The 13,454-nt window shown below is 42.2% G+C and overlaps 1 protein-coding gene across 1 annotated transcript in view; it reads left to right on the forward strand.

Annotated features, from left to right (window-relative positions):
• The first annotated feature begins 1,470 nt into the window (after positions 1-1,470).
• The window catches only part of TRADD (TNFRSF1A associated via death domain), a 35,998-nt gene continuing 24,014 nt past the window's right edge, over positions 1,471-13,454 (forward strand). The window contains exon 1 of the mRNA XM_063438722.1: positions 1,471-1,534. The gene's annotated coding sequence lies outside the window, so the exon portion shown is untranslated. The remainder of the gene's footprint in view (positions 1,535-13,454) is intronic.

Raw genomic sequence — 13,454 nt, forward strand, 5'->3', positions numbered from 1 at the left:
CATGCGCTATGTCATTCCATATCACACCCCATTATCCCATGCGCTGTCATTCCATATCACACCCCACTATCCCATGCGCTGTCATCCCATATCACACCCCATTATCCCATGCGCTGTCATCCCATATCACACCCCATTATCTCATGCGCTGTCATCCCATATCACACCCCATTATCCCATGCGCTATGTCATTCCATATCACACCCCATTATCCCATGCGCTATGTCATTCCATATCACACCCCATTATCCCATGCGCTGTCATTCCATATCACACCCCATTATCCCATGCGCTGTCATCCCATATCACACCCCATTATCTCATGCGCTGTCATCCCATATCACACCCCATTATCTCATGCGCTGTCATCCCATATCACACCCCATTATCTCATGCGCTGTCATTCCATATCACACCCCATTATCCCATGCGCTATGTCATTCCATATCACACCCCATTATCCCATGCGCTGTCATGCCATGTTACACCCCATTATCCCAGCTACAAGCCCTATCATGTATTCCTGATCACATATCATCTCTACATTCGGATTGGCAGCACATTAAACTTGCTGTCATGTATTATGTAGAATTCATGTGCTACAGGCAGGAAACCAATTGATCAAGAAGGGGTTCCAAAAGTAGTGCTGTGATTAGTGTATGAACTCGCCTCTTGTAGCATATGTATGACTTTATCGTATACGAACACTCCAGGCACCATAACGACTTAATCTAAACAGTTGCCATATGATGTAACCCCAAAAGAAACATACTATCTTTAAGTCAGTTTTGTTAACAGCATTCGCTGACCACTCTCAACCAATCAGCAGCACCCCAGCCTGGTAGCACTCCGCACTTGCTGAAATTTAAATTTTAGAAGCCGGATGCCGACTGGGGGTAGTTGAGATCGGTGTTGGAGGCAACTTTGGGGTTAAACCATTCAAGAACGGTTTAACCCCTTGGGGTAAGAGTGAGCCCAGGGGCCTCCTGGCAATATAACAATTTAATTTAGATGAAGTTGTGATGGTACCTAAATTGTCCCTTTAAATAGCCATAACTATAATATAAAAAAAATACAAAAATAACAAAATGTGATTATTCATTAAACACCAATTTGTAGTAAATTTAAATAAAAATGAATTGCAAAATGTAGAGATTTGCCAAGAAATTAAAAGAGAATTAAAGCGAATCGACAAGAGAATTGTACATTGTAAAACGAAATAGTCAAACAGGAAAAATTCTCCAGATGAGTAATTATTTTCAGCCCGGCCTATGGGTTACAATTCCCTTGCTTAGAGAATAAATGCCTATGTTTACGGTTTGGTTTGATCCTGCTGATATACAGTCTTTTTTTTAAATGTATACACTCCTGATACTTCCTGGTCCCTGTAACAGGCATGCATGTGTTAATAGGGCGGGCAGTAGAGCAGCATGTCAATGGGCCAGGCAGTGGGCAGAACCCATTGGTGTCACTACCTGGGGTGTGACCAGTGTGCAAGGTCGGAAGAGCTTTCACTTCAGTAACTGGAAAAGAGGTAAATAAATAATCTCTCTACATGTATATGTTTATTTAGTTACCCTTAACATAGCTTTTAGAAGTGGAGTACATTCTAAACTTGGAACGCTTCCTTAATTGCTGCAGTCTGAGCGGAATCCAGTGGTTAATCTAAGGTATTGTGAAACTTCAGTTACAACTCTAAGGATGCACCTACTTAGAGAATGCTAAGATGTCGTATTGCTCAAACAACAAGCATGGTAACTATGACAAAATGTAGTAAAGCGAGGAATTTAACCCCTTAAGGACACATGACATGTGTGACATGTCATGATTCCCTTTTATTCCAGAAGTTTGGTCCTTAAGGGGTTAAGAAATATTCATCTTTAAAAACGAATGAGCCTGCGGCAACTCTCCCAAGATCTACCATGTCGCCTTGTATCGGTCTGTCAAACTAACAGTATTTTTATCCCAAGTGTGAATTCTTGGGAAAGTCACATTTTTGCCTAATGTAGTTGAACCGGAAAAAAATTCTCAAACTCTGCTGTAGTCACATAATTATAGCCTGAAATCTTCTAGTTTCACCTGCTGCAGTTGTGAACTTCGTGCATTAACCGCAACGTAAATAACCCTGGATACTGCTGTATGTTTTGTGATTAGCTTTACCCAATGGAATTTATTCCCGAAACTGGGAATCGTGAAGCATTCCTAAGGAAACTGCAACTTTTCTGCAAAAAATGCCTATTTCTTAAATTCTCCAATTCAGCTATTTACTTATAATAGTTCTAATTCTTCTATCAGTTTTGAGGATTTCTAATTCTCTAGACTTTCCTATTACTATATGAGTAAATGATATTATCAGACATGCTTATATTTTTGGAGGATGCACTGTTTACCCTGTTGGTTCACGTCTGTTTAGTAAACCTGACTTGAATATTATATAACAACAAAAAAAGCTGGGGGGAAAAAATCTCCAATCTTTGTCCAATACTCTTTTGAGCCTAAGAGTTATTCATGTCAGTATTGGCTTAGCACAGCTCACTTTTTAGCGAATACGATACATTTTTCTTTTCTTATGTACTGATGTTTTTAAAGCCATTTCCAAATTTCCGCCTCCTATTATGCTGTCCGATGTTTGTTGCCTTGTATAAGAGAAATGTTACACATAAACTCAGCATTAGATATAGTATGTGCAAAGTATAAAAAGAAAATATATAAAAAATGTTTCAAAACACTGAACAGGACTCGCCTGTCAGTATGGTGCTAGATAGCACACCCCCTCTTTGAATAGGGGCCCACCCCATACATCATACTAATTAGCATGCTCCCATACCTACTAAAATTGGGAATTAACAGGCCTTACAACTGTCCTGCTTTCGGCAGGACAATTCATCCTTTTGGATCCTGTCCTGACTTTGTACTCTGGTGTCCTGCTTTTATGGACACAATGGAACTATCCTCAATACGAATAGTTTAACTGCCGTATTATTAGCATTTAAATAGTGCCACCCTATTCCGCAGGACTTAGAGTTAAAGAAGACCCTGTTTAATCAAGCTTACAGTCTATGAGGAATTGAGGTAGGCAGGTATATATTGCAAAAAAGCCGCCCCCCAAACGCCCCAGCAGATGCCTAGTCAGCCTCTTGTCCTGGGGGGGCTCAAGAAGTGGCTGGCTGGCCACCTCAGGGACTCCCCGAGGCTGGCATCTGTTCTGTTTGCAGGCGGCGAGGGAGCACTCTCTCCTGAGCTCTTCCTGCTCAGCTCCCTCGCGTGCGCACACCGCAGTGATGTCGGAGCTGGAATATGACATCACTCCGGCCCCTGAGGCGCGCGAGGGAGCTGAGCAGGAGGATCAAAGCTCCCTCGCCACCCTTCTCCATCATTAGAATGTCTGTGCCTGCCTGCCTGCCTACAGCCCCACTGAATCCCAGGGAAGAATCAACTCCAGATCCCAAAAGTAGGGAGGCTGGATTGATTTGAAATTTTAAAAAAATGTGAGTATGTGTTAATGTGTGTCTGTTAGTGAGTAAGCGTGTCTGTTAGTGAGAGTGTTAGTGTGTGTGTATTTATCTGTCAAAGAGTGTGTATGTCTGTCACTAAGAGTGAATATGTGTTTGTCAGTGAGAGTTTGTGTCTGTCAGTGTGTGTGTATCTGTCACTGAGAGTGTGTGTATGTCAGTGTGTTTTGGTGTGTGTATGTCTGGTAGTGAATGTGTATGTCTGTAAATGTGTGTGCCTGACACTGAATGGTGTGTGTCTGACACCGAGTGTATATATGTCAGTGAGTGTGTATGTGTGTTTGTCAGTGTGTATCTGTCAGTAAGTATATATGTGTCTCAGTGTGTGTGGGTCTGACACTGACACTGAGTGAGCGTGCGTCACGTCAGCGAGTGTGTGTGTGTGTGTGTGTCTGTCGGTGAATGAGAGTGTGTGTAACTGTGAATATGTATGTTTCAGTGAAAGTGTGTTGGTTAAACAATGTGTGTAACAATGACTATGTATCTGTCAGTTTATGTCTCTGTCATGTTTATGTCGGTGCATGCATCAGGGAGGGTGTGTGTCTGTCGGGAAGAAAAGTTTGGAAGGGGGGTGCCCGAGTTTTGATGCCTAGGGCAGCACAAAACCAGAATACACCACTGGATGTTAACTGGTGTGATAGTCTGACCGGGGTTGGGATTTAAACCTGATTTTTCCAGTTCTAATGCAGTGATGTTATCACTGCTCTAACCAGATGCGCTCATGCTATGCTCCGGGACCGGGTATTAAGACCCTGCAGAGAGCACTGAAACGGCCTACTTGATTTGCAGGAAGCCTGGCGTGCTCACATCTGGCTGACCTGTCAATTCTAAGTGTGGACCTTCCCACTTTAGGTGGAGTCAGTCATGTAAATCTCTTAACTGGAGACCCCCCATTTACTTCTCCCACTCATATCCTGCTTCATTGGATGCCAACGTTGGGAGGTATGAATAAATGATGCTGGACAGGGGGCTTAGTAGTCCACAGGAGCAAGCCCACCAGAAAGCATGCAGACATCACAAAAAGGGGGCTTGTCTGCCTCTAATATTTGTACACCAACCTAACAGCTGCTCTGTCCAACCCCACTTAGGGGTACCCATGAAACAAGTGCAGCTGAATCACTCTGGCATGGACTCTGTGCCCTGAGATTACTCTGCACTCTCTGTGGATATTTCACTGGTGCCCCAAAAGGTGGTAAACCAGGGAATCAACTATGGATGCCAGGACAGGATACTGAATTCGAGACTTCCTCTCCTAACCTGGGATTCTTGTTAGATGCTCCACACCTCTCTCCTCCATTCACACCTCCCATTGTTGGGAGATACACTGTAATATCAGGGAAAGTAGCAGGGAAAACTGCAACAAAAATAAAGGAAACACTCTTCACTGAGTCAAGTATGGCAGTACTGAATCTGTCTTATTGGCGAAGAGAAATCAGCTGACACTAAGCCAATAAACTGGCCCTGCACATCTCAGGAGAGCTAAGGTAAGCTCTTTGCAGGAGGTTCAGGCTCTGGCTCCAAGTTGCAGGAAGCGCTTCCCAGGGGAACCCAGTTAATACGTCAAACCATTGGCAAATGATTTGACTACTTACTTTGGGATGGACCTTGGCACTTCTGGCACCATAACCTCTGCAGCGCACTGTAGTGGTAATGATACCTTGAGTGTTCCTTTACCCACCTTAATATTTACATTCTAAAGGAAGTATGGGGGGAAAACAAGGGAGGAGTTAGAGCATGAAGAGCGTCAAAGGAAGACAGACAAAGAGAGCGCGAGGATTGACAAACTGAAGAGAGACACGGAGAGCATGTGGAATGACAAGTGGCGTACTGACCTGTGGGTGAGGGTGGAGTGCACAGAACATCCACCTTCTGCACGGTCCCTTACCAGCAATGCGCCAGTAGGCAGTCGCCTGCTCTCAGGCTGTCCTGGATCTGAATGCAGCAATGGAGCTGCTGCAATCTAAATGCACTTACTGCGATTTTCAAGCTCCATCACATGCAGTGTACTGATGCTGGAGCAGTCACCCCAGCATGAGTACAGAGCTGTGAGGAGCCGGGTAGCAGTCAGAGACTGATCCAAGGAGCTCCCCACTGAACACCAGGGATGAGGTTCCTCTCTGGCTCACTGTAAATGTACGAAAAGAGAAGCAGGGTGGACCTCGGTATTAGGAATACATTCAAATAATACAATGTATATGTGTGTGGGTATGTAGGTTTGTATTAGTCAGTCTGTATCAGTTTGTGTGTGTGTGTGTGTGTATGTATCATTTTAAATATATATAAAATATATATAAACACATCAATATATATGTGTATAAGAATGTAATTATGTTACAATATGAATGTCAGCTTGTGCGTGTAATTTCCTTAACAAAAGGGGTTTGTGGTGATGCAGAGGGAGACAAAAATGTTTTGAGATTGGAGATGACGGACAGGGAGAGCACGGGATAGAGCTGATTACAGCCAGGATGCCTTAAAGGGACTCTCCAGTGCCAGGAAAACAAACCGTTTTCTTGGCACAGCAGGTCCCCACTCCCTCCCACCCCAAGTTGCGGAAGGGGTTAAAACCCCTCCAGTGACTTACCTGTATCCAGCACTGATGTCCCTCGGCGCTGGGTCAGGGTCCGCCCACGCGCCTTAGACCTCCCCATAGGAAAGCTTAAATAATGCTTTCAGTGCTTTCCTATGGGGATTTCAGCAACGCTGGAGGTCCTCGTAATAGTGTGAGGACTTCCAGCGACGCTATAGCACACTTTTCGTAGTGCCCTCTAGTGGCTGTCTAGCAGACAGCCACTAGAGGAGGAGTTAACCCTGCAAGGTAAATATTGCAGTTTATGGGTTAAGGGTAGTTGGAGTTGGCACCCAGACCACTCCAATGGGCAGAAGTGGTCTGGGTGCCTGGAATGTCCCTTTAAATATATATATTTTAAAGTGAATTAACACAGGGAGGAGACTATATTTAAAATAATTACAACTACCACAACAAGAGGACAGTCTTAAATTAGAGGGGCAAAGGTTTAAAAATAATATCAGGAAGTATTACTTTACTGAGAGGGTAGTGGATGCATGGAATAGCCTTCCAGCTGAAGTGGTAGAGGTTAACTCATTAACCCCTTAAGGACCAAACTTCTGGAATAAAAGGGAATCATGACATGTCACACATGTCATGTGTCCTTAAGGGGTTAAAGGAGTTTAAAGGGACACTATAGTCACCAGTGCAACTACATGTATTCCTGACCCTATAGTGTTAACACGACCATCTAGCCCCCTTGGGCCCCTCATGCCTCCATAAATATAGTAAAATTCTTACTGTATTCAAGCCAGAAGCTGTAAATCTGCATGCTGTTAGACTCAGGAAAAACAAGCAGTCTGCTGACATGTGATAGCCTGATCCAATCACAGTGCTTCCCCATAGGATTGGCTGAGACTGACGAGGAGGCAGATCGGGGCAGAGCCAGCATGATTTAAACACAACCCTGGCCAATCAGCATCTCCTCATAGAGATGAATTGAATCAATGAATCTCTATGAGGAAAGTTCAGTGTCTGCATGCAGCGGGAGGAGATACTGAATAATGACATATTATGCCTCCATCAGCTCAGAAGTCCCTCTGGTTCACTCTGAGTGACTGCAACTGGAGGTGTTCCTAGCTTTCAATGTAAACACTGTATTTTCTCTGAAAATACAGTGTTTACATGAGAGAGGCTGCGGGGAGCTATAGTTCTCACCTGAACAACCTCATTAAGCTAAAGTTGTTCAGGTGACTACAGTGTCCCTTTAAGCATGCATGGGATATGCATAAGACTATCCTAACTATAAGATAAGGCCAGGGACTAATGAAAGTATTTAGAAAATTGTTTCAGACTAGATGGGCTGAATAATTCTTATCTGCCATCACATTCTATGTTTTTATATATAAATAAAAGATTGTTAAAGAATGGAAGAGACCCCATGTTAAAAACCTTGATACTAGCAATGCACCATGGACTTGTAGTTCTGAAACAACAGAAGGGATATATATTATCTCTATCTATATATATTTAGCTGTACCCACCAATGAAAAAATGCCTTCAAGTAGTTGGAGGTCTATCTGCATCTTCTGCAAGTCCTGCTCTTTGATAGATTGCCCAATCTGAGGCTTCTGCTTCTCCTCCACTCTGAGTAAGGCAATGTGTTAATCTATGTATGGTAGTGTGTATCTAGATTTACTAGCAGGGCCACCATTACCACTTGTTGGGCCCTGGCAAAAAATATGTGCGGGCCCTGCTCTCACACAAAACATGTGATTAGCCAAACACCCAAATATCCATTTCCAGACATGCATTACTTGCCACATTGCAAGATTCACACAAATCCATGGACTCTCATACTTACACACATTAACACTCATACCAACAGACACATACAGTGTTGGGGGAGTAGGAGAGGTCCATCTAGCTTTTTCTCAGCGCTACTACAGGTTGGGATATGATGTCATGATACGTGATAGCCACTATCAAGAATGGTGAGCACACACACAGTTTTAGAGCCTCATGTTGGGTGCTTTCTTTTTTAAGGATTATCATGGCTTTTTCTGGTTGACTACTGGTCTACTTTGGCATTGTGATACAGATTCTTTAAGGGATTTTTAGGTTTTGCTCTAAGGGAAGTATATATTTTGTATCATAGATTGGAAACAGTACATCCATGTGGCTTTATATCTGAATAGTCTAACAATAACTATGTGGTAAAGCTCTGTATTTGCAAAAAGATATCAGAGATGAACTACAGCTCGGGGCTAAGGTGAGAGCAGTTGAAGGAACATTTCAAACAGAAAAAACACTAGCTTGCTGAAGTGCTTTATATAAGAATTGTCTGTTTCTTTGTTCATGTCATAAAAGTGCAGAGTTTAATAGAAACTGACACTTTTATAAATTACCTGGTTACACCTTCCCTGGCTGTCAATCAGACAACAGTCCTGCTACTTCCTGGTTTGTTAAGCTCAGTGCAGCTAAACTCACGCGGCAGCAATTGCCCAGAGCACCCGCATTAGGAAGTCTGTGACTGGACAGCCACAGAAAGTCTGGGCGGGGTTAGAAGGGGAGGATTTGCAAAGGCTTCAGACAAGAGAGCCGCAGTTTTTGCAAGTTGTTTTTAGATATACATGTTTTCATTGGATGTATATCTACGAAATAGTCTTTTATTTTGTAATTGGGCAGTGGAGTGTCTCTTTAAGCATGAAGCCCACTACAGCGTATTGTAGTCTTTTTGGTACAAGGAGTCCTTTGGTTTTTTTCCTACTGTTCTTTGTCAAACTGTTTTCCAGTGGATTTACAAAACAACAAAACTAAACTGAGCTCTCCTGGCACCCAAACCTTGACTTGTCAACTGCAAACATACCAGTCTAAAAGTCTCTCCTCTGCACTCCTATGTAAATCCAGCCAAACTTGGATGGCCATAGTAGGCCACATGAGCTGGACTAAACTGATTTCCGTGGCACCCACAGCCATTCACTTGCTGACTTGATAAAATGTCATCACTGGTGGAGCCATGAATGGAAAGTACACCTGAGAAGTTTGCCTCAACCTACCAATGCCGTAAAGAAACACTCCGAGCACCATAACAACTTAATCTAAATTAAGTTGTTATGGTGCCAGGAGGTTCCTGGCACTAGCCTATATTTAGGGGTTAAACCCTTCTCAAATTGGTAATCCCCAAAGTCTGTGTACCAGCACCGGATCTCCCTGTCCTTCTGCTCAAAATCTGGAAAATGGAAAAATGGGCAGTGCTGCTAATCGGCTGAGAGCAGTCAGCTGACGTTCTAAGCCATTCTGTAACTCCCCATTCAGAAAACTGGTTTGAATAGAAACACACCTTTTTCAAACTGGTTTTATGAATGGGAAGTCACTGACTGTCTGAGAGCATCAGTTGACCGCTTTTAGCCAATCAGAGACACTCGATGCTGCAAGAGCGTTACGTTTTTCAGACTTTGAGCAAACGGATGGGGAGAGAGAGCCAGCTCTGGAACACAGACTTTGGGGTTAAACTGTTAGAGAGGGGAGCCAGCGCCAGGACACCATAACAACTTAATTTCAATGAAGATTTTATGTTGCCAAAACCGGTCCTTTTAATAAAGCCCTGATTTACATATATGTCTGAATTCTGCTTACAAAATTGCTTCTGGCAGGACAAATGTTCCATTCTTTTCCGTATCCAGGAAAGGAATGTATGTACATTGAGCCACCTTAAGCATAACACCGTGCAGTCTCCTGTTGGTTTGGATTCCCGGAAAGCAATCTAATTAGATCTTAGTCCAGCAATTTGGAAAGCGAATGCCAACATTACTTTTGCTCAACGTGCAGTTTGCAATACATTCTAAAAAGGTGAAAATACACTCAATATCTGTGTACCAGCTTCAGGAAAGTAAGTAGCATACTGTCATGAAAACTGTGGTTTTCTGACCGAGATATAAACTAGGTCATAGTATTTCTTACGTTTCTTTTATATTACTTCCTTAACATCGTGTGCATCCTTTTACATTTAGTGATTCAACTACTAAACTGTGACTTGTTACAAGTTTCCAACTGCATTTTCTTCTTTCAAATCTCCTATTCTGACCTATATCGTGTGTGATTTGTGATGAGCTGAAAAGCAAAGGATCCAGAGCCTTTGTTAACTCATCTGCTTACAGGCACCCATTTACATGAACCATTTTTATTTTTTTGTCTACTGATTTGATTTGACTGTACATCAGTAAGGGAACACATAACAACTTACCGGTAATCGGAATGACGTTGTTACAGTGACTGGAGGTACCTTACCTATAGGGATTAAAAAGTTCAGGAACGGTTTGAACTCACTCTAGAATCCAACGCCATTCTGTCCTTCAGCTTATCCCTGATTCTTGGAAGAGGATGCCTCAGACAAGAGAGCTGCTGATTGGCTGAAACCAACCAGTTGCTCCCCATTTGCACAATGGCTTGAGAAACGTATGTTTAGGTTTTTTTCTCAACCCATCCTTTTGACTGGTGTCTTCTAATTTGTGTTAGTTGATGCTCTCGGCCAATCAAAGGCGCCCCTGGTCTAGGCTTCCTCTTTCTTGAATCTGAGCGAAGCGGAAGCCGTTCCGATGCAGTTGGTATGGTGCCCGAAGTGTTCCTTTAAATATTAAATAATCACATGCAATAATTAGTAAATACAAAGTAATCATTAAGAAACTTGTTTTTATTGTAATTATATATCTTCCTGACTCTATTAGATTGTTAATCCACCAAATCCTGTTCTAAAAAATAATCTGCAGAGACATCAGAACATTGTGGTTTATTAACTAAACACCGAACGGTCATGAATTGAAAAACAAATTTCCTAATTGAGGCAAAAAGAGCCCATATGAGACAATTCTCTAACTCTGCTATAGTCACATCTAGAATTTTGCAATCCCGTTATCTTTTTACTGCAGTTCAGTGTTCAGGGAATACCAGTCATTGATTTGGCACGGTTAATTTTATTTCTTTCAGCGCCCTCTCCTAGCTCACCTTACACCTATTGCATTGTGTATTCCAGCCTTGCTGGTATGTGATCCAAGCAAGAGGACGTAAAATAATATTTTATGAAGTACAACTCCCATACTCCTAATCCGGTTTCTGGCCTTTTTTAACCCCTCAAGGACACATGACGTGTGACATGTCAGGATTCCCTTTTATTCCAGAAGTTTGGCCCTTAGGGGGTTAAATGTTATTTTTAATACAACCACAATGATCTAAAGCCAGCAAGAGACGTAAACGCAGGGAGCTCCTTGATGACAGTTTGTGTCTTACACCTTTATTTGAAATACAAGGTTTCCCAACTTGCTTAGTTCCCCTCTGCTGGTTAAAAAAATAAATATAAAATGAAGGGGTGGTAAAGGAGGCGGGGGGAGAAGTTAGGAAATCACATTTAAAGCAAAGTCAGCAAAATTGTCAAACTTGTTTTTGTTACATATACTTGGGTGTTTTGTTAACCCATTGTATAACACTGCACTAATTTGTTGGTACTCCATACAAAAAATAAAGGCACACTACAGGCTGAAATCAGTCCTTTCTTTTTACTGCATTGTCTAGGAAAATGCATTAAAAATGCAAAAACCGCAAACCTTAAATAATACTAAATTAATAAAACACTTTTAAAAAGTTTCTTGATTTTCTGAAAATTCACGTACTTTACATCATTAGCTATGTACTCCAGGAAGTAGCTATCCAGTAGGAGCCTCGCATTCTAGTCTACGGAATCTGAACTGTATGCATGTTTAAAGGGACACTATAGCCACCAGAACAACTATAGCTTAATGTAGTTGTTCTGGTGAGTATAGTCAGTTCCTGCAGGCTTTTTCCAGTAAACACTGTCTATTCAGAGAAAAGGCTGCATTTACATTACAGCCTAGGGACACCTCCAGTGGCCACTTCACAGATGGCTTCTAGAGGTGCTTCTCAAGGCATTCAGTCTCTCCACCCTCTGCATGAAGACACTAAACTTTCCTTGTAGAGATGCATTGATTCAATTCATCTCTATCTCTATGGGAATATGCTTATTGGCCAGGGCTGTGTTTGGCTTGTGCTGATTTTGCCCTTGATCTGCCTCTTTGACAATCTTAGCCAATCCAATGCAAGCATTATGATTGGCTGATATCACCACTTCTGATGATGTCAGCCAAGGAGGCAGTTTAGGGGCAGAGTCAGCACCAGCAAACTAGAATAAAGGTATGCGTAACTAGATATGGGTAGAGTGTAGAGGGTCTAGATAGTGTTTTTAACATCATAGGTTCAGGAATACATGTTTGTGTTCCTGACACTATAGTGTTCCTTTAAAGCAACAGTATAAGGTTGGGAATACAAACCTGTATTCCTAACACTATAGTGTCCCTACTTTTCTAAGCTGCCTCTTCAGTGATTACCTCTTTCCAGCGACAGAGCTCCCTCGGTGCTGGTTTGGTCTGCTCTTCCTGTAAAATCATGGAGATGATGCACATGTGCATGCGCAGCAAGAGCCGTATGCGCATTAAGGTTTTGCCATAGGAAAGCATTGAATCAATGCAAAACATGAGGACTCTAACGTTGTTTAATGGAGTAAAACTCTGTTAGGGGCCAGGAAATGCCGGAGGTGGAGCTAACCCTGCAATGTATTACATTACAGGATTAAAAAGACAATGAAATTTAGTGGTCTGGTTGCTTATATCCCTATGTCCCTTTAACCCAGCAATTAAAAGGACACTCCAGGCCCCTAAACCAATTTTTGTATGAAGAGTGTGTCCTTTGTTTCATTTTAGAAAAATTGTTAATTTCATTATAAATGGCCACTTTTATAACATATCTTTGTTACACCCCCTGGCTGTCAATCCCACAACCGGTCCTGATACTTCCTGGTTTGGTTAGCTCAGTGGAGCTAAACTCAAGAGGAAGCAATTGCCTAGAGCACCTGCCTTGCAAAGACTTTTCATTGAGAAGTCTATGATTGGTCAGCCACAAAAAGTCAGGGGAGGGGGGCTTATGATAAGAGGGCTGCAGACAGACATTGTACAGAACAATGGTGAGACCTCACTTGGAGTATTGTACGCAGTACTGGAGACCGTATATCTCTAGAAGGATATTAATACTTTGAAGAGAGTTCAGAGAAGGGCTACACAACTGGTTCATGGATTGCAGGGTAAAACTTATCAGGAAAAGTTAAAGGATCTTAACATGTATAGCTTGGAGGAAAGACGAGACAGGGGGGATATGATAGAAACATTTAAATACATAAAGGGAATCTAAACAGTATAGGAGGAGACTATATTTAAAAGAAGAAAAACTACCACACCAAGAGGACATAGTCTTAATTTTAGAGGGACAAAGATTTAAAAACATCAGGAAGTATTACTTTACTGAGATGGTAGTGGATGCTTTGAATAGCCTTCCAGCTGAAGTGGTAGAAGTAAACACAGTGAAGGAGT

Source organism: Pelobates fuscus, chromosome 12 (assembly GCF_036172605.1).
Source record: "Pelobates fuscus isolate aPelFus1 chromosome 12, aPelFus1.pri, whole genome shotgun sequence".
Classification (NCBI taxonomy): domain Eukaryota; kingdom Metazoa; phylum Chordata; class Amphibia; order Anura; family Pelobatidae; genus Pelobates; species Pelobates fuscus.